At 37.8% G+C, this 23,126-nt stretch overlaps 1 long non-coding RNA gene across 1 annotated transcript; it reads right to left on the bottom strand.

Annotated features, from left to right (window-relative positions):
• On the bottom strand, positions 1-20,063 carry LOC116567990. The gene is made up of 2 exons (XR_004276460.1): positions 20,029-20,063; positions 1-59 (listed from the first exon to the last, which is right to left on the bottom strand). It is a non-coding gene; the product is annotated as an uncharacterized LOC116567990 (long non-coding RNA).
• Between the last annotated feature and the right edge of the window lie 3,063 nt (positions 20,064-23,126).

Here is a 23,126-nt window from a genome sequence, read left to right as displayed (position 1 = left end):
TTTGTCTGTTTTTGTTTGTACACTTCATAAATATTACCTTGGGGCTCATTTGGGCTGGCCTTCCATTTTATTTTATCTCTGTTTTTTTTTTTCCCCCTGTCTCTCTCTATCTCCTTTTTTTTTTCTTTTTTTTGATTGCTCAGAGGCATTCTAGGGTGCACCTTGCCTGCACCATGGTTGGTACATTCAGCTACACATTCATTCAGCCATCTCTCACCTAAATGACTAGGAGGAGAAATGCCCAAAAAAAGAAAAATTCAGAGACTGGGCAGTCTCTGTCAGAGCTGTTGGATATGGACATAGCTTGAATTCCCATTCTGACATACTGTCTAACAATTATCCAAGGCGTAAACAGTATATTAGAATGGGAATTCAGGCTACAATTATCCAGGCAATAGCTAGGTTGGAGAAAGCCTTTGATGACAAAATAGAATTGATTAGGGCAGAAGTGAAAGCCACCAGGGATGATGATCACAATGTTCTCAGTGAGTTCCAATCTAACCTAAATTCTCTGAAAGCTAGGGTAACTGAGGCAGAAGATAAAATTAGAAATCTGGATGACGAACAGAGATAAAGGATCAGGAGGAAGCCTGGAACAAACAGCTTAGAAGCCACGAAAACAGAATTAGGGAAATAAATGATGCCATGAAACATTCCAGCGTCAGAATTATTGGAATCCCTGAGGGGAAGGAGGAAGAAAGAAGACTAGAAGATATAGTTGAACAAATTCTCCATGAAAGTTTTCCCAAGCTAGGGAATGGAACCAGTGTTTGTGTACTAGATGCAGAAAGATCTGCCTCCAAGATCATAGAATCTAGAAAGACCTCAAGACACCTGATTGTGATAACCATAATTGTAGACAGGAGCTCTTAAAAGCAGCTAGGGTGAATAAATTCCTTACATACAGAGGAAAGCCCATCAGAATAATGCTAGACCTGTCCACAGAAACCTGGCAAGCCAGAAAGGGCTGGCAAGATATATTCAGGGCACTAAATGAGAAGAACATGCAGTCAAGAATACTTGATTCAGTAAGACTGACATTCAAAATCGATGGAAAGATAAAGAGCTTTCAAGACTGGCAAGGTTTAAAAGAGTATGTGACCACCAAGCCAGTACTGCAAGAAATATTAAGGGGCATTTTATAAAAGAGGAAAAAAACAACTAAGAATATCACTGAACAGAAATATATGGAGACAATCTACAGAAACAACAATTGCACAGGTAACACGATGTCAATAAAAACGTATCTCTCAATAATCACTCTCAATGTGAATGGCCTAAATGCACCCATAAAATGGCACAGAGTTTCAGATCAGATAAACTAACAGGACCCATCCATATGTTGTCTACAAGAGACCCATTTTGAACCTAAGGATACACCCAGACTGAAAGCGAAGGGATGGACAAGCATCTTTCATGCCAATGGGCCTCAAAAGAAGGTTGAGGTAGCAATTCTCATATCAGATAAATTAGATTTTAAACTAAAGACTGTAGTCAGAGATACAGAAGGACATTACATAATTCTTAAAGGGAAGATCCACCAAGAAGATCTAACAATTGTAAATATTTATGACCCCAATATGAAAGCAGCCAACTACATAAGAAAACTGTTAATTGAGATAAAGAGTCATATTGATATGAATACATTAATAGTAGGAGATCTTAACATGCCACTCTCAGTAATAGATCATCCAAGCAGAAAATCAATAAAGAAACAAGAGCACTGAATGACACATTGGACCAGATGGACCTCATACATATATACAGAACATTCCACCCTAAAACAACAGAATACTCATTCTTCTCAAGTGCACATGGAACCTTCTCCAGAATAGACCACATACTGGGTCACAAATCAGGGCTCAACTGATACCAAAAGATTGAGATTATTCTCTGCATATTCTCAGATTGCAATGCTTTGAAATTGAAGCTCAACCACAAGGAAAAGTTTGGAAGGAATTCAAACACCTGGAAGCTAAAAACCACCTTGCTTAAGAATGCTCAGAACAATCAGGAGAGCAAAGAATAACTTAAACAAGTCATGGAAACCAATAAGAATGAAGACACTTCAGTCCAAAATCTATGGGATACAGCAAAGGTGGTCCTATGGGGGAAATGCATAGACATCCAAGCCTCCCTCAAAAAAAAAAAAAAAAAGAAAAAAGAAAAAAGAAAAAAAAGGAAAAATCCAGAATACAATCAGCTGTCTCTACACCTTAAAGAACAGGAAAATCAACCACAAATTAAGGAACTCCACACATGAGAAGGGAAATAATGAAGATTAGAGCAGAGATCAATGAGATAGATAATAGAGATAGAGTAGAACACATCAATGAAATTAGAAGCTGGTTTTTTGAAAGAATCAATAAGATCAATAAACCATTGGCCAAACTAATCCAAAAGAAAAGAAAGAAGGCACAAATTAATAAAATTATGAATGAAAAGGAAGAGGTAACAACTAACACCAAGAAAATAGAAACAATCATCAGAAGTTATTATCAACAGTTATATGCCAATAAGTTAAGCAACCTAGATGAAATGGATGCATTCCTGGAAAACTGTAAACTTCCAACATTGAACCAGGAAGAAACTGACAACCCAAATAGACCAATGTCTAGTAATGAGATTCAGGCAGTGATCAAAAACCTCCCAAAAAACAAGAGCCCAGGAACTGATGATTTCCCTGGGGAATTGCACCAAACATTCAAAGAAGAAATAACACCTATTCTCCTGAAGCTGTTTCAAAAAATTGAAGCAGAAGTCAAACTTCCAGACTCTTTTTGTGAAACCAGCATTACCCTGATCCCCAAACCAGGCAAAGACCCCACCAAAAAGGAGAATTTCAGACCAATATCCCCTATGAATATGGATGCCAAGATTCTCAACAAGATCCTCGCAAATAGGATCCAACAGCACATTAAAAGGATTATCCACCATGACCAGGTGGGATTCATCCCTAGGTTGCAAGGATGGTTCAACATTCACAAATCAATCACTGTGATAGAACAAATCAATAAGCGAAGAGAGAAGAACCACAGGGTCCTCTCAATTGATTCAGAAAAAGCATTTGACAAAATCCAGCATCCATTCCTAATTAAAATGCTTCAAAGTATAAAGATAGAGGGACTATTCCTCAACTTCATAAAATGTATCTATGAAAAACCCACAGCAAATATCATCCTCAATGGGAAAAAGCTCACAGCCTTCCTGTTGAGGTCAGGTACACGACAAGGATGCCCACTCACCACTCTTGTTCAACAGAGTATTAGAGGTCCTAGAAACAGCAATCAGACAACACAGAGAAATGAAAGGTATTCAAATTGGCAATGAAGAAGTCAAACTCTCTCTCTTCGCAGATGACATGATACTTTATATGGAAAACCCAAAAGTCTCCACCCCCAAACTACTAGAATTCATACAGCAATTCAGTAATGTGGCAGGATACAAAGTCAATGTGCAGAAATCAGTTGCTTTCTTATATACTATCAATGAAAATACAGAATGGGAATTTAGAGAATCAATTCCATTTATTATAGCACCAAGAACCGTAAGGTACCTGGGAATAAACCTAACCAAAGAGGTAAAGGATCTATACTCTAGGCACTACAGAATACTCATGAAAGAAATCGAAGAGGACACAAAAAGATGGAAGACCCTTCCATGCTCTTGGATCAGAATAATAAACATTGTTAAAATGTCTATACTGCCTAGAGCAATCTATACTTTTAATGCCATTCCAATCAAAATTCCACAGGCATTTTTCAAAGACCTGAAGCAAACAATCTTAAAATTTGTATGGAATCAGAAGAGACCCCAAAATTGCTAAGGAAATATAGAAAAAGAAAAACAAAACTGGGGGTATCACATTACCTGATTTCAAGCTTTCCTACAAAGCTGTGATCACCAAGACATCATAGTACTGGCATAAAAACAGACACATAGACCAGTGGAACAGAGTGGAGAGCCCAGATATGGATCCTCAACTCTATGGTCAAATAATCTTCAACAAAGCAAGAAAAAATATACAGTGGAAAAAAGACCATCTCTTCAAAAATGGGTGCTGGGAAAATTGGACAGCTATATGTAGAAGAATGAAACTCGACCATTCTCTTACACTGTACACAAAGATAAACTCAAGATGGATAAAAGACCTCAACATGAGACAGGAATCCTTCAGAATCCTAGAGGAAAACATAGGCAGTAACCTTTTCTATATCAGCCACAGCAATATATATGTCTCCAAAGGCAAAGGAAATAAAAGTGAAAATAAACTTTTGGGAGTTCATCAAGATCACAAGCTTCGGCACAGCAAAGGAAACAGTTAACAAAACAAAACCCACGAAATGGGAGAAGATACTTACAAATGACAGTACAGGCAAAAGGCTGATATCCAGGATCTATCAAGAAATTCTCAGACTCAACACACACGAAACAGAAAATCATGTCAAAAAATGGGCAGAAGACATGAATAGACACTTCTCCAATGAAGACATACAAATGGCTATCAGACACATGAAAAAATGTTCATCATCACTAGCCATCAAGGAGATTGAAATAAAAACCACATTGAGATACCACCTTACACCAGTTAGAGTGGCCAAAATCAACAAGACAGGAAAAAACATGTGCTGGAGAGGATGTTGAGAAAGGGGAACCCTCTTACACTGTTGGTGGGAATGAAAGTTGGTGCAGTCATTTTGGAGAACAGTGTGGAGATTCCTCAAGAAATTAAAAATAGAGCTTCCCAATGACCCTGCAATTGCACCACTGGGTATTTACCCCAAAGATACACGTATAGTGAAAAGAAGGTCCATCTGTACCCCAATGTTTATAGCAGCAATGGGGTCCATATACACTATAGAGTATTATGTCTCCAACAGAAAGGATGAATACCTAACTTTGTATCAACATGGATGGGACTGGAAGAGATTTTGCTGAGTGAAATAAGTCAAGCAGAGAGAGTCACTTATCATATGGTTTCACTTATTTGTGGAGCATAAGAAATAACATGGAGGACATGGGGAGATGGAGGGGAGAAGGGAGTTGATGGAAATTGGAGAGGGAGATGAACCATGAGAGACTATGGACTCTGAAAAACAATCTGAGGGTTTTGAAGGGGGAGGGGGTGGGGAGTTGTGCCACCTTGGTGGTGGGTATTGTGGAGGGCATGGAGCACTGGGTGTGGTCCATACACAATGAATTCTAGTATACTGAAAACTAATTAAAAAAATAAAAATTAAAAAAAAACTAATATTGAAATAGAATTATAAGAAGAAGAAGAAAACTACTACTTTAGAAAAATACATCTTTATATCTTTATAATATATTTGATATGCCACGGAGTGGGCTTTCCCTTGTTTGAGCTTTAAGAGCAGGAGAAATAAAGCTTTGAAAAATAACTAATGGTATTAAGTACTCACAGTTATTGAGCATGGTACAACTGTTTTCAGTACATTACCAAGTTGGAAAAAGTAAGGTACTTGATGATAGGCCTTTCTGAATTTCTTTTTTGAAAATTTCCTGAAGATTCTTATGAGACTGTGAAAGGCAGTATATAAAGATGGAATTGATGGGATATAGAAACTCATACCTGTCACTGGAACATGCGTGTTGCACAAATGGTGCAAGCTGATTAGAACAATCTAATAGGTTAGGAGAATTAGTAGAATAAGTCTATTAGTCTATTACTACTTAGTAAAATTAATTACAAGCATTATAATTAATTAGTAGAACAAGTCGTCAGGCTGATTAGCAGAATGATCATGTGCTCTCAAAGACAAACATATTCATGGTCATTGATCTGTGTATTTGGATTAAAGAGATTAATACAAATTCAGAAATACACAGTCGTCTTCTTTTCTTCTTCCTCCACAGTTGGAAAAATGAAGAAATTCTGAGGGAAATCCAGCCTCTGTTTACTCTTCAATCAGTATGAACACCAAAAAGTATCAACCAGCTCCCTTGTTTCAGCCAAATTAGTTTCATTAGGTCAGAAGAGACAAGACTGTAATCACCATATAGAAAGAAGAGGTAAACTATTTTTAAACATCTCTAAATATGTTGCAAATTGCTAGTGTGAAATTACAGTTAGGTTTCACATGTTCTCCTTGCCCTTTCAACACTTTTTCACTGGTGCTAGAGAAACTATTGCTCTAAATCAAGTGGGAGAGCAGGGTTGGGAGAGCGGAAATAGTAGCGGAAATAGTAAAGGTTCTGGAAATCTTCATCTGTAGCCTGCCCAGAATGTTGACCAAACTTTGTGTAGTACAGAACACCTCGTGCCACTCAAGTGCAACAAGAAAACACAAATAATAAGAGCAAAGACAGCTTTTAAAAATCTAGACAAAAAATAATTTTCAATGCACTGCAGGATTTTTATGATCTTAGAAACTCTCCGCCAGATTCTGTTTACTGTGGTAACATGAGAACTAAATACAAATGAGTATATTTTGCTACTTTGGGACGCACCTTAGTCAAATAACAATTAAACTTCCCCTTCCAGGGAAGATCTTTTCTCTTGTTATTAGATTTTAGAAAGCTCAGGTTTTCCAATTTTAAAGGTCACTTTTTCTACTTGAATGAAGCTGCTAACTTGGCCTTCTTAAAAATCGCTTGAAAAGCCATGAGGGTCACCTGACAAACGTGAAGCCGAAGCAGTCATTTACCACAACCAGAAAACTGATTGGGTATGAAAATGTGTAAATTTTTATTTCCAAGGGAATTATTACCTATATTGACCCCATTATATAAATTTTTATTTAAATACTGGAATTTCTACTAACATATGGGAACACACAAATAGAATTGTCAGAATGTGTTCCATATCCTGGAGGGCAAGCTCGAGATTCTGACTATTGCCCTTGCCCTCCAACATGAATGCCAGAATAGCATAATTTTTATGCATTTATAGAACAGACTTCCATTTCAGTGTTATCTCCTTCGAGGAAGGATTTTCATCTAAAATGAGCTTTAAAATAAATAGAATAAGATATTAATAGTCATTAAGCATCAAATCTCAGGTAATTGTTGTGGATTCTATAATGTAATATTATAATGAAGTCAAACATTAACACTTAAAGTACTATCAAGTAGTCATCAGTTGATTTCATTTGTGTCCAGAGACAGGGACAGATTGGACAGAATTTTCCTTTGATGACACAGTGTGCTTCTTGTACGCAGGGTGCTTCTTGGTAACATTTTAATTCATATCTCCAGGACTCTTTTGAAAAGAGTTCCTCGGGAAACAAATAAGGGGAATGTGGACTTCTCTGAAGTGAAAAAGGCTACTAGCCAGACAAAACTGCAAATATCGTGTATGATGTTGATGACCTGTGTCCTTTTTGTGACTTCAGTTGTTAACAGATAACACTAGTAATCCAGATTTTAGATTTTTCTGAACACTGGTAAAGATAAACTAGAATTAGTTAGGACCTGGAAACCCAAATTCAAATATACCAAAATTAATACACCATATGTATTTCAGAGAAGTTTTTCAGAAATACTGATACCTTGAGGAAACATGGAGACTCTCCCCTCTTCCTCTCTGTCCTCTCTCTCCTCATTGTTCCTGCTCTCTTTTTTTTAGCTCATTACAAGTTGCATGTAATAAGCTATATGAAGAACACAAAATTCTAAAGCCTAATGACATATATCAAAGTAAACATGCGGTTGACTGAGACACAAAGGTCAAGAGGCTGAATGTAGCCCGTGTACCATCATTCCTCTCAAACTCTCATGTAATGTTACCTATATTTTGACACTTATTCCTTTTCACTTAGAGCTTTAAGTTCCTTAACACCACTGCTTAGTTTTTCATTTTGTTTTATGTAAATGATATCATACAAGATGTATACGTCTGGGTCTGACTTCTTGCATTCAAATTTTTATCTGTGAGATCCATTTCTGTTGTAGGGAGCTGTGGTTTGTTGATTTTTAATGATTTACTGAATTCCATTCTATTAATAAAACACAGTTTATGTAGGCATCCTGCTGCTAAGGGGAATTTGGGTTGTTTCTACTTTTTTGATTAATAAACAATGCAGTTCCAAATAGTTTGGCATATATCTCTGACACATAGATCCATTTGTCAGTTTTTACCTTTATGTTTAGTGCTTATTTTTGAATGTCCTGTTGATTAAATCTGGCCTATCACCAGACCACTGGATAGCTATCGGCCTTTTTTACCTCCTGGAGTTTAATTATTTAGCATTTTACCTATTGATTTCTGTTGTAATTGAATTTTGTATGTGATATAAGGTGAACACCAAGCTTTATTTTCTTCCACAAGGTTATGCAATTGGTCTAGCACCCTTTACTGAAAAGAACAATTCTTTCCCAATGTTTCATAATACCATTTATTTTTTTCCCCTTTAAATCATGTCCTGGGCTTCATCTAAACTCTTTTGAGTTCCAACAGTTTCTTTCTCTTTTTTAGGACCCCAAATCCAAGCTTCTCAAAACTTTGGATACACAGTAAAGCACATCTTCCTTATCTTCTATTTCCCCATGTCTATCCTTGGCCTTCAAAGTTTCACATAAAGTTAAAATCACTTGTCAAGTTCTACAATAAGACTGTAATACAATTTGGAATGCTGTTGTCACATTGAATATATGGAGTAACTTGGGGAGTATTTACATCTTTCTAGTATTGAATTGTATTTAGTTTTCAGATTTGTGTTGACCTGAAAAGTTTGTCTTAAAGTTTTATCCTCTGAAATAGTCTATGAAACATTGGTATTACTTACTCATTTACTTATTCAGAATGGTTGCCTTAATCCAGAGTTTCCTTTCAGGGAGAATTTGAAATTATGGATATTTCTTTCATAGTTAAAGGAATATTAGATTTCAAATTTTCTTCATGTAGTTTTGATAAGCTTTATTTTCCTAGAAATTGTCAGTACATGGCCCTTTTTAAAAAAATTATCAGCAGGAAGTTATTTATAATATTTTCCCATTTTTTAAGTATGTGTGATTGGTAGTAACTGTTGGGTCCATGGTCAAAAGAATGAGACTGATACAAAGCAAAGGTCAAGCAAAGCTTTATTTTGTGCCAAGCATCGAGAATCAAGCTGACCGGTCAGGGCCATCTCTAACAAAGAGGAGACCCTTCCCCGCCTCACAGACTAACTTTTATAGAGCAAAGGCCATGTGGTTGAGCCTGGCTACACATAGGTGGCCAATGAGATTACCATTTATCCTAGTAGATATTTGAACTAGCCTATCACCTTGGTCAGAATTGGCGTCCAAAAGGCAGGGCCCACTCTCCCTGGTAGCTAGGGAGACAGTATGCATGCTCCACTGATTGGATGTCTCCACCTGGCCTGACCTGCTCTTGTATCTGGGCTTTGCAAGTAAGTTCCTCTGGGAGGGCAGGGTCAATCTAAGTCTATCACATAGGGTCAGTCTAAGTTTACTGCATAAACAAAATGGCTCCCTCTGCCTAAGTAGGCCCTTACAGTAACATATCTTTTAAATAGTGATTTTTACTTTTGTCTTTCTTAATTTCGTTAGTCATTTTGAAAAATTACTTTTTAATTGACTTGTGTGTTCTTTTTGTTGTTTTCAATATCATTAACTGCCACTTTTATTTTTAATTTTAATTTTTAAGTTTGCTTTCTCTCTATATAAAATAGATATCTAAATTAATTCAGTTTTCTTTTTTTTTCTAACATATGAATTTAAAGCTACAAATTTTTTTCCAAGTCTGGATTATTTCATAGTTTTTAAATTAATTATTTAGTGAAAACAAAAACAAAAACAAAAACAAACCCAGAAACATATAAACTAGGAAAAAGCAATCATTTATAGTATCTAATAAAAAAAAAAGTACTCTTGGGTAAAGTGCTGATAAAAAAATACGAAACCCAAATGAACAACATTATAAATTGAGAAGTAAATTTTTGAATGAACATATATATATATATATAAATTTTAAACTAGTAAATTTGAAAGTAGAGATGTTTTGAAAGACAGTTTTAGATAGATACAAATGCCAAAACTGACTGAAGAGTTGCAAAGTTGATTACTTCAATATTATATAAGGCTAAAATATAGACAATATGAGAAAATAAAAATTTAAAATAAATTCACTACAACTGTTTGAAGAGCAATCACAGAGATATGCAGAGTAAATGGTCAGAAGACTCAATGAGACAAAAGCAAAAGGCTATTTACTTTTCGGAGAATGGAGCCCATTTTTAAGAATTCCTGTGAGTATGTAGTGGTTTTTTTGTTTTTTTTTTTTGTTTTTGTTTTGTTTTTTAATATCCACATTAAAACTGTAGTAACATTCTGCACTTACGGTGTGGTCCAGAACAGCAAGTTCACATGCTTGAAACTGTAACTGACTTAGTTATCAAGCAGTATTTATTTGACAATTCATAGGACACGTCTTCTTGGGAGCCCACATGCGCAGAGAAGCATGTTGATTTCCTAGGTTTAATGGGCAGTAGAAAAAGTGACAGGAATTTATTTATGTAACTCCTGGAGGGAGGCAGCCTAGCCCTAGACAGGACTCAATGCTGTCAACCAAAGTAGACAGTTGATCACTCCATGTTTAGCAAATGATCATGCAGACTAATGGCAAACATGCCTGAAAGGTGAGGGGCAGAGGAGTGAGCCTGACCAGGAAGAATTTACTATAGACCAGGAATACTTTGCTTCTGTTTCTACATACATTAAAAATATGGATGCTATTTAAGGAATTATTAAAAGTTCCTTTCTCCTTAAGGGTAATAACCAAATTGAAATTAAAATTAGCTTTAAACTTTAAAAATGATTACTTGGGGGAGGTGAGAATAAAAGGAAAGCCTGTGCTTTTTAATTTTTTTTCCTCACAAGAAAAACAAAACCCAAGGAGAAAATGGCTTTTTTTTTTTTTTAAAATCTGAGAAATAGTAATTCTACTGGATCTTATAATCAACTATCCTTCTGTCATGGAGTTTTAATGATTGAGTCACCGGAACAGAGGTCTTTGGTATAACTTGTTGAGTTGAAATAATTGGATATCCTGGGAATACAATCAATCATAGGAGCAAGAACCAATTTTTCTGGAAAGTCATAATGCAAATAAAACACATTCCATCAAACATTTGTTCTCTAATATAGAGCTACTGCATTACCATAAGCTAGTTATTTTTTCCAGTTATTAATGTGGTAGGTTTGGATTTAAAAACTTAGTCCTGTGGTTAACAGGAAACAAAGGTAGAAATAATCTGTTCCAAATACTGCCTCCTCACAAGAGGAGGCAAGAACTCAAGTATAGACAGCTCCAAATCATCAACAAATTAGACCAGTGACCTTCTCATGATTTTTGCTGCTGCCGCTGCTGCTGTTGTCCTTTCTTGAGCTGGAAAGCTCTTAATTCAAAGAAACCTGTAGTGGGGATCCACCACACAACAAAGAAAGCAGAGCTTCTCTGGATAAAGCAGGTCTGGGTCACCTGCTTTTGGCAGCTAAGGTCATGCACTCTACTCACATGATGAAGTCCTTTTCTAAATTAGATGGAGTTCCATAGATTGTTCACAAAGGCTCTTTCTGATCCATCTATCTATCCATCTTATCTATCTTTTGAAAAAGATAACAACTTTTCCATTAACCTTTATTGCTAGTACAGATAATGACCATTCCTTTGGTTATGACTATAGACTTTTTAAAACACAAATGTCCTGGCAGGGGTAATTAATTCAATCCATTATCAATTATTAACACATGAAAATAAATTACTTTTCACAACTCTTCCTTATGGCATGAAAATAGATAAAAACATATTATACCCCAAAATATTATAGGAGAAGCTTCAACATTTTAAACCAAATTTCTGCTTCATCAAATTTATCTAAGATGCAGGTTGGTTGTATTTTAATATAATTTTAATTACATTTTATAAAATAAGAGGTACAGAATCTTGGATTTGGAAAGTCCACAGAATCAAGGAAGTGGTCAGAGATGAAGACAAGATAGCCAGGATGACAGCAAGTCTTGTCACTTGGAATATTGCCAATCAGTTAAGAAGCTGGTGGGGGAACAATTCTCCACAGGTCTTTTGTGATTCTACACACCTTGTGAAGAGCTGTCGATAGCTTTTGTTCTCAATTACCTTTTCCAAGTTTCATATAGAAAACAGCTTTAGAAGAAAGAGTGTCTCTTTCCAGGGTAGAGGCAGATACATTTCTCAGCTAGGTTGTTCAAGATAATGTCTCCTTTTGAGGAAGAGGTAAAGCAGGTTTGCTGCTCTCCCATCCTGCCCATATTGTATTTCCTGCTAGGCCAGGAGTAATACAGTTTTTTGCCTCTGGACCAGGAGTCTTCTATGTTCTGCCACCATCTATAAAATTATGGCAGGCTAAATTGTCAGCATCTAGTGTAAAATCTCACCCCCTTCTGCAATCTTCACAGCAGTGTATTATACAGAAAGGTCAAGAAAAGAAAGTATTGCTCCCAATAAGTAGAGGCCCCTGCAACGGGGCCTCTACTGGCCAAGAATTAACATGAAAATTCTATGAAACAAGGATTGAACAGAAGAAAAAAATGAGCTCTCACAAGTTACTGGAAAAGATAAAAGAATAAACAGGCAAGCAACTGTTCACAAAAAGGGGTTCTTTTTGTCTTGGACGATTATTAGCCTTGAGACCATCAGGTCCAAATTTGTTTTACTCCTTAGTCCTGTTTCTGTAGGTTAGCACCAAGAAACCCAAACCCATAACATTCTTCACTGCTTTTGTTCTAATACACATAGAGTTCTCCTGTCTCCCCTGTCCCTCCCCACACAAAGTCCTTATCCTCCTTCCTGATTTGTATTGTTCCACAGCATTCATGACCATAGGACTGTATTGTGCATGTTCTGTAGGACTTCCTTGTTTGAGTTCTTCCACTAGAATATAAGCTCCAAAATGGTAGAGTCTATTCTGTTCCCTTTATTAATCTTTGCTTCTGAAATAGAGTCTAGCATTGCATAAGTAATAAATAAACGTTTATCAGGATGAATTAGTTAGTAGGTGAATGGAGGAACAGGATGGGGGATTGTGGTTAAACATTTCCATTTTTTTCAAGACTTTTATTTCCTTTGAGCCTTCCCTCCCAGACCCACTACTTAAAGCATGGTTTTAATCTGGACCCTTAAATGGCTAATATGACAGGTTTTCAAATTTATGTAAATAGAAAAATACCTCCATCTTTTTTTTTTTAATTAATTAATTTATTTTTTTAATTTATTTCCAGCATAACAGTATTCCTCCATCTTTAAAAGGAAAACATAAATATGGAATCCTTATTTGGGGTATATAAATTTGAAGCTGGTGACCAGACAACATTGGCTGGGTGACAGTGCATAGAAAGAAAAAAATGGGGGTGCCTGGGTGGGTCAGTGGGTTAAAGCCTCTGCCTTCAGCTCAGGTCATGATCCCAGGGTCCTGGGATGGAGCCTCACATTGGGCTCTCTGCTCAGTGTGGAACCTGCTTCCCCTGCCCCCCCCATCTCTGCCTACTTGTGATCTCTGTCAAATAAATAAAAAAAAAATTGGAAAAAAAAGGAAGAAAAAAATGGCTTGGCAATCAGAAAGGATGAATACCCAACTTCTGCATCAACATGGATGAAATTGAAGGTGATTATGCTGAGTGAAATAAGTCAGGCAGAGAAAGTCAATTATCATATAGTTTCACTTACTTGTGGAACATAAGGAATAAAATAGAGGACATTAGCAGAAAGAAAGATAAAGTCAATTGGGGTAAATTGGGGGAGGGAGATGAAACATGAGAGACTGTGTACTCTGAGAAACACACCAGGGGTTTCAGAGGGGAGAGGGGTGGGGGAGGGGTAAGCCTGGTGGTGGGTATTAAGGAAGGCAGTTTGTAGAGAGCACTGGGTTTATACTAAAACAATGAATCATGGAACACTCTATCAAAAACTAATCATGTATTTTATGGTGAATAACATAACACAATAAAAAAAGAAAGAAAATAAATATGTTTCACGGCTCTCTAAAATGGAAGAAATTTATGAGGGATTAATATTAGTCAATAGTGGTTCTTTCCCTTTATAAATAAAACTACGTCATCATTAGCAGGTGATTGTTTAGTCTTTGCCCACATGGGTCAGTTGCATTTACTAAGTGATTATACACACACACACACACTCCACACAGATAACTATATATACACATGTATAAATATGTATTTTTTAAGGTTCACTTGTTTTAAGGAAAGGGAGGGGAAGTTCAAGGGGGGAGGGGCAAAGGGAAAGGAACAGAGAGAATCTGAAGAAAAGAATTCACTGAAGCATGTACATAATCCCATCCGACACACTCTTGCCCATATCCATATACTCATGCACAGACACTATTATACCCATTTGCATATATTTGGACTTGTACACATTTTTAAAAAAACTCTTGTAAATTAATATGTTCTTATAAAGAACCATATATTCCTGATTTCTGTTTAGAGAATCAGAATAAAAATTTCACTTAGCCAGAGGTCAGCAAAATATGACCTATGGGAAAAATCCAGCCCAGTCGCTGATTTTATAAATGAAGGTTTATTGAAATACTGCCTAAATCAGTTATCTTGTGTATTATTTATGGCTGCTTTCATGCTATAACTACAGAGTAGATACAGGACTGTATGACCCACAAAGCCTTAAGTACTTGCAATCTAGCCACTTAAAGAAAAAGCCAAATCTAGAACAAAAATCTTTCTGTGTGGGGAAACAGAAAATTCTATTTGTAACCTATTCTTCAGAATGCTCCAATGGTATGGTGAACTGAATAAGACCATTTTCTACCAAAAGATCCTACAATGATGGATAATATGGAAGAAAATTACAAAATATGGTTTTACCTCTGCACATACCAGGGAACTGCAAATGAGATTTCTACACAGATTCACCTGAGGCTGCCCCAAGTGACAGGAGACAGAGCTCCAGCCACTGATCAAGAAGCCATGAGGGAGGCTAATACACACTCAAGGTCAAGGTTCTCTAGGAGGGGTAAGAGAATAAAAAATAAATTGTCACTTATGGAAAACAAACAAATTAATGAACTAACTTTTGGCCTATGCTACCAAGAAATCAGAGTCTGAACTTACACTGCCAAACCAGAATATTAATATGATCAAATCCACCGGCTCTACAGAGAGCCACCTGCTCTACAATCAAGCCTTCATAGTGCAGCCACTGTGGAAAGTTCCATACAAAGTTAAAGACAATACTACCTTATGATCCAGCAATCACAGTATTGGGTGTTTACTCCCAAAATACGAAAATGCTAATTCAAAGGATACATGCACTCCCATGTTTATTGTAGCATTATTTACAATAGCCAAGGAATGGAAGCAGCCAGTGTCCACAGATAGATGAATGGATAAAGAAGGTATATGTGTGTGCATGTGTGTGTGTACATATGTGTGTGTGCATACTTATTACACACAATGGATTAATATTCAGCCATAAAAACAATGAAATCTTGCCATGTACATAGCATGTATGGAGCTAGAGTATATAATGTTAAGTGAAAGAAACTGGAGAAAGATAAATACTATATAACTCACAATGGATAGAAATTATAATTTTAATTTTTAAAAACTATTTTATTTATTTATTTGTGTGTCTGTGTGTGTGTGAGAGGGAGAGAGAGAGAGATCATGCACAAGCAGTGGGGGCAGCAGGCTGAAGGAGAAGAAGACTCCCTGCTGAGCAAGGAGCATGATGCAGGACTCGATCCCAGGACCTAGGCAACATGAGCTGAGCTGAAAGCAGATGCTTAACTGACTGAGCCACCCAGATGTCCCCCAGGAAGAATTAAAAAAAAATGAACAAGGAAAAAAAAGAGAGAGAGACAAACCAAAAAACAAACTATAAAGAGCCAACCGATGGTGACCAGAGTGGAGGTTGGTAGGGGAGTACAGGGGAATAGGCAATGGGACTAAACAGTACACTTATCACTATGAGCACTGAGTGATGTATAGAATTGCTGAACTGCTCACTCTATTGTACACCTGAAACTAATCTAACACTCGGTGCTAACTATGCTGGAATTAAAATAAAAACAAAAACAAAAATGGGGCATAAACAATGAATCTTAGAACATCGGGGGAAAAAAGAGTAACAGAAAATACTCTACAATGACTTAGCTTACAAACCTAAAAAAGAAAATATATTAAAAAGTTAAACACCAGGGGGGAGACAAGATGGCGGGGAAGTAGGAGGAGGCACCCTTTCAACCTGTACCCTAAAGTGAGCTGACTACCTTCCAAAGAACTCCAATCACCCACGAAATCAGCCTGAGATCAGAATTATACATGTCTGGATCTCTACAGGAGCAGAAGTCACCAGTGGGCAGGTAAAGTGAAGTGAGAACATCGGACTGATATCAGAAGATAAACAAAAGGGGGAGGGAGCCACCAGAGGTGACCATTTGGAAAGTAATATCCCAATATGAGAGTGCCCTATATTTGGGACCAGCATTAACTTGGAGTCTGGTAGAAAGCACTCAAAAAGAGCAAAGGATCCTGGGGGGAAATTGTGGGAATCGGGGTGGCTAGAGACAGGGGCGTAAGTCCCCAGACCCAGGACAGCCACCCCTGGCACAGAGCCAGAGAGAGTGTGGCAGAGATACCAGGTCTTGGTCCCTGAGCCACCAGCCACCAGCGCACCTGAGCGCTCATGGGGTCCAGCTCCCTTGAGGGTCTAGGAGCCTCGCCAGATGGCAGAAGCATAGCCTTTTTGCAGTCCCCATGGGAGTGCTGTGCCATGCTATCAGAGTCCAAGTCGCGCCCCGAGCCCTCCCCTAAGAGCGGTGTGCAGAGGCACCAGCCTGGTGCTCTCAGGCCAAAAGACCAGGCACTCCCAGCCCGGGCCAGCGGGAAAATCTGTGTGCGATCTTGCTTGGAACTTCTCTGGCGGTCTGGAGCTGCCCAGTCAGCCGCTGCTGCCATGATTTAGGGTACAAGCAAAAAATCCTACGTCCCCAGGGACCGCGATTCGGAACCTGCTCTGCCAGGGGCCAAGGGGGAATTTATTTGGGCTCTGCAGCCAGACTGAGGCTTCTCTCTGAGAGGGAGGTCAGGGTGCAGTTTGCTTTCCTCTAAACCTACAAAAAATATCAAAAGTAGTCAAGGCGAGAGAGAAAAAAAAACTGAACAAACATAAACACTTCCAGAGTACAAAAGCCTGAAAAAAAAAGCAGTTTCCTCAAAGCCCACCCCCTTGCTGAGGACTTAACTCAGAGAACATCATTGACTGAAAACCCACGTGGCAGGCCCCTCCCCAGAAAACCAACCTGGAAAGGGAAAAAAAAAAAAAAAGGACTACAAGAGAACAACCACCATGACTTCATAAGACAGCTTTTATTTTTAATTCATTCCCACTATACTGGCTCATTTTTTAAATATAGATAATTTTAACCTATTTACCATCACAGCTAGATGTCCAGTACATCAAATTCCATAATAACCTTATAACCTCAACTTTTTGATACATCCACCTGCGTTTTTCTTTTGCATTTTTCTTTTTTAAATTTCTTTTTTTTTAATTTTAGTTTACTTTAGTCTAGTTTATTCCTTTTATATTTTTATTTTCTAATATTCATATAGAGTTAAATGTCAAGGTAATCCCCTTTCCCCAATCAATGCTACCCCTATAGGTAAATGAATTTTTAATCCCCCTTTATCTTAGGAAAGTTGAGTCCTTTAACAAAGATATCAAGATACATCCAGGAAGAATCAAAACAACCTTCCTCGCCCACACTGAGAATTTGTAACCACTCTCCCATCTTTTTCTTCCACCACTGTTTCTGTGTTTTTGTGTTTGTCCTGATAGTATATAAATCTTACACTTGGGGTTCCTTTAGATAAGGTTCTTCCTTTATTTGCATATATATATATATACACACACATATATATAATTTTTTTCTTTTTATATAATTTTTTAATTTTTTTTTCATTTATTTATTTTCAGCATAAGAGTATCATTATTTTTTCAACACACCCAGTGCTTCATGCAATCCGTGCCCTCTATAATACCCACCACCTGGTACCCCGACCTCCCACCTCCCCCGCCACTTCAAACCCCTCAGATTGTTTTTCAGAGTCCATAGTCTCTCATGGTTCACCTCCCCTTCCAATTTACCCCAACTCCCTTCTCCTCTCTAACTCCCCATGTCCTCCATGCTTTTTGTTATGCTCCACAAATAAGTGAAACCATATGATAATTGACTCTCTCTGCTTGACTTATTTCACTCAGCATAATCTCTTCTAGTCCCGTCCATGTTGCTACAAAAGTTGGGTATTTGTCCTTTCTGATGGAGGCATAATACTCCATAGTGTATATGAACCACATCTTCCTTATCCATTCATCCGTTGAAGGGCATCTTGGTTCTTTCCACAGTTTGGCGACCGTGGCCATTGCTACTATAAACATTGGGGTACAGATGGCCCTTCTTTTCACGACATCTGTATCTTTAGGGTAAATACCCAGGAGTGCAATGGCAGTGTCATAGGGAATTTCTATTTTTAATTTCTTGAGGAATCTCCACACTGTTCTCCAAAGAGGCTGCACCAACTTGCATTCCCACCAACAGTGGAGGAGGGTTCCCCTTTCTCCACATCCCCTCCAACACATGTTGTTTCCTTTCTTGCTAATTTTGGCCATTCTAACTGGTGTAAGGTGATATCTCAATATATTTTTTTAAATTAATTTATTTATTTTGAGAAAAACAGTATTCATTACTTTTTCACCCCACTGTGCTCCATGCAATCCGTGCCCTCTATAATACCCACCACCTGGTACCCCAACCTCCCACCTCCCCCGCCACTTCAAACCCCTCAGATTGTTTTTCAGAGTCTATAGTCTCATGATTCACCTCCCCTTCCAATTTACCCCAACTCCTCTCTAACACCCCTTGTCCTCCATGATATTTGTTATGCTCCACAAATAAGTGAAACCATATGATAATTGACTCTCTCTGCTTGACTTATTTCACTCAGCATAATCTCTTCCAGTCCCGTCCATGTTGCTACAAAAGTTGGGTATTCATCCTTTCTGATGGAGGCATAATACTCCATAGTGTATATGGATCACATCTTCCTTATCCATTCGTCTGTTGAAGGGAATCTTGGTTCTTTTCATAGTTTGGTGACCGTGGCCATTGCTGCTATAAATATTGGGGTACCGATGGCCCTTCTTTTCACTACATCTGTATCTTTGCGGTAAATACCCAGGAGTGCAATGGCAGGGTCATATGTAGTTTTAATTTGAATCTCCCTGATGGCTAGTGATGATGAACACTTTTTCATGTATCTATAGCCATTTGTATGTCTTCATTGGAGAAGTGTCTGTTCATATCTTCTGCCCATTTTTTGATATGCTTGTCTGTTTTGTGTGTGTTGAGTTTGAGGAGTTCATTATAGATCCTGGATATCAACCTTTTGTCTGTACTGTAATTTGCAAATATCTTCTCCCATTCCGTGGGTTGCCTCTTTGTTTTGTTGAGTGTTTCCTATCCTGTGCAGAAGCTTTTGATTTTGATGAAGTCCCAGAAGTTCATCTTCGCTTTTGTTTCCTTTGCCTTTGGAGACATATCTTGAAAGAAGTTGCTGTGACTGATATCGAAGAGATTACTGCCTATGTTCTCCTCTAGGATTCTGATGGATTCCTGTTTCACGTTAAGGTCTTTTATCCATTTTGAGTTTATCTTTGTGTACGGTGTAAGAGAATAGTTGAGTTTCATTCTTCTACATATTGCTGCCCAGTTTTCCCAGCACCATTTATTGAAGAGACTGTTTTTTTCCCACTGTATATTTTTTCCTGTTTTGTCGAAGATTATTTGACCATAGAGTTGAGGGTTCATATCTGGGCTCGCTACTCTGTTCCACTGGTCTATGTGTCTGTTTTTTTTTTTTTTTTTTCCAGTACTATGCTGTCTTGGTGATCACAGCTTTGTAGTAAAGCCTGAAATACTTTTATCACTCTTTTTGTTTGTCTGTTTTTGTTTGTATACTTTATACATCTTACCTTTGGGCCCATTTGGGCTGAACCTTCTCTTTTATCTTCCCTTTCTTTCCTGTCTCTCCCATTCTCTTTTTTCTCTCGTTTGGGTGGGGAAACCTGATTGCTCAGAAGCATTCCAGGGTGCAGCTTGAATGCACCACGGTCGATACATCCAGCTATATCCGTTCAGCCATCTCTCACCAAAATGACCAGGAGGAGGAATGCCCAACAAAAGAAAAATACAGAGATTGGGCCTTCTACAACAGAGCTAAAGGCTATCAATATAGACAATATGTCGGAAAGAGCATTCAGACTAACAATTATTCAGGCAATAGCTAGTTTGAAGAAAGCCATGGATGACCAAATGGAATTGATTAGGGCCAAACTGAAAGCGACCAGAGATCATGTTCACAATGTTAGGGCAGAGCTGAAAGCTACCAGGGATGAGCTTCACAATGCTCTCAATGAATTCCAATCTAATCTAAATGCTCTCAAAGCTAGGGTAACTAAGACAGAAGATAGAATTAGTGATCTGGAGGACAAACAGATAGAGAGAAAGGATCTGGAGGAAATCTGGAACAAACAGCTTAGAAGCCACAAAAACAGTAACAGGGAAATAAATGATGCCATTAAATGTTCCAATGTCAGAATTATTGGAATCCCTGAAGGGGAGGAGAAAGAAAGAAGTCTAGAAGATATAGTGGAACAAGTTCTTCATGAACATTTTCCCAATCTCGCGAATAGAACCAGCGTTCATGTACTAGAGGCTGAATGGTCTCCACCCAAGATTATACATTACAGAAAAACATCAAGGCACCTGATAGTCAAATTGAGGAATCATAATTGCAGATATAATCTCTTGCAAGCCGCTAGGACAAAGAGGCTCCTTATTTACAGAGGAAAGCCCATCAGAATAACGTTAGACCAGTCCACAGAGACCTGGCAAGCCAGAAAGTCCTGGCAAAATATATTCAGGGAACTAAAAGAGAGGAACATGCAGCCAAGAATACTTTCTCCAGCAAGACTGACATTCAAAATGGATGGAGAGATAAGGAGATTCCAAGACCGGCAAGGCTTAAAGGACTATGCAACCACCAAACCGACACTGCAGGAAATATTAAAGGGTGTTCTATAAAAGAGGAAAAATCCTAAGAATAGCATTGAATATAAATATAGAGACAATCTACAGAAAGAAAGACTTCAAAAGTAACACGATGTCCATAAAAACAAATCTATCAATAATCACTTTCAATATGAATGGCCTAAATACGCCCATAAAACAGCACAGGGTTGCATAGTGGATAAAACAGGAACCATCCATATGTTGTCTACAAGAGACCCATTTCGAACATAAAGATATTCCCAGACTGAAAGCGAAGGGATGGACAAGCATCGTTCATGCCAATGGGCCTCAAAAGAAGGCCGGAGTAGCGATTCTCATATCAGAAAAATTAGATTTTAAACTAAAGACTGGAGTCAGAGATAAAGAAGCACCCTACATCATTCTTAAAGGGACTATCCACCAAGATGATCTAACAATTGTAAATATCTATGCCCCCAATTTGGGAGCAGCCAATTACATAAGAAAACTGTTAATCTAGATAAAGAGTCATAGTGATATGAATGCATTAATAGTAGGAGATCTTAACATGCCTATCAGAGAAATAGACAGATCATCAAAGAAAATCAATAAAGGAACAAGATCATTGAATGACACATTGGACCAGATGGACCTCATAGATATATACAGAACATTCCACCCTAAAACAAAAGAATACTCATTCTTCTCGAGTGCACATGGAACATTCTCAAGAATAGACCACATACTGGGTCACAAATCAGGACTCAACCAATACTAAAAGACTGAGATTTTTCCCTGCACATCCTCAGATCGCAATGCTTTGAAACTGGAGCTCAATCACAAGGAAAAGTTCAGAAGGAACTCAAACACCTGGAAGCTAAAGACCACCTTGCTTAAGAATGCTTGGCTCAACCAGGAGATCAAAGAAGAACTTAAACAATTCATGGAAACCAATGAGAATGAAGACACTTCGGACCAAAACTGATGGGATACAGCAAAGGCAGTCCTAAGGGGGAAATACATAGCCATCCAAGCCTCCCTCAAAAAAATGGAAAAATCCAGAACACAGAAGCTGTCTCTACACCTTAAAGAACTGGAGAATCAACAACAAATCAAACCAACTCCACACATAAGAAGGGAAATAATCAATACTAGAGCTGAGATTAATGAGGTAGAAACCAGAGATACAGCAAAACGTATCAATGAAACTAGAAGCTGGTTTTTTGAAAGAATCAATAAGATCGATAAACCATAGGCCACACTAATTCAAAAGAAAAGAGAGAGGCCCAAATACATAAAATTATGAATGAAAAGGGAGAGATCACAACGAACACCAAGGAAGTAGAAACAATCATCAGAAGTTATTATCAACAGTTATATTCCGAAAAGCTAAGCAACCTAGATGAAATAGATGCATTCCTGGAAAACTATAAACTCCCAAAATGGAACCAGGAAAATATTGACAACCTGAATAGACCAAAATCTAATAACGAGATTGAAGGCGTGATCAAAAACCTCCCAAAAAACAAGAGCCCAGGACCTGACGGATTCCCTGGGGAATTCTACCAAACCCTCAAAGAAATAATAACACCTATTTTCCTGAAGCTGTTTCAAAAAACTGAAGCAGAAGGAAAAATTCCAGACTCTTTCTATGAAGCCAGCATTACCTTGATCCCCAAACCAGGCAAAGACCCTATCAAAAAGGAGACTTACAGACCCATATCACTGATGAATGTGGATGCTAAGATTCTCAACGAGATCCTAGCAAACAGTATCCAACAGCACATTAAAAGGATTATCCACCATGAACAGGTGGGATTCACTCCTGGGCTACAAGGAAGGTTCAACTTTCACAAATAATCAATGTGATAGAAAAAATTAATAAGAGAAGAGAGAAGAACCACATCGTCCTCTCAATCGATGCAGAAAAAGCATTTGACAAAATCCAGCATCCGTTCCTGAATAAAACGCTTCAAAGTATAGGGATAGAGAGAACATTCGTCAACTTCATAAAATCTATCTATGAAAGACCTCAGCAAATATCATCCTCAATGGCAAAAAGCT

Source organism: Mustela erminea, chromosome 10 (genome assembly GCF_009829155.1).
Source record: "Mustela erminea isolate mMusErm1 chromosome 10, mMusErm1.Pri, whole genome shotgun sequence".
Classification (NCBI taxonomy): domain Eukaryota; kingdom Metazoa; phylum Chordata; class Mammalia; order Carnivora; family Mustelidae; genus Mustela; species Mustela erminea.
The sequence above is the reverse complement of the archived record's forward strand: the minus strand, read 5'-3'. Positions and strand labels throughout refer to the sequence as shown.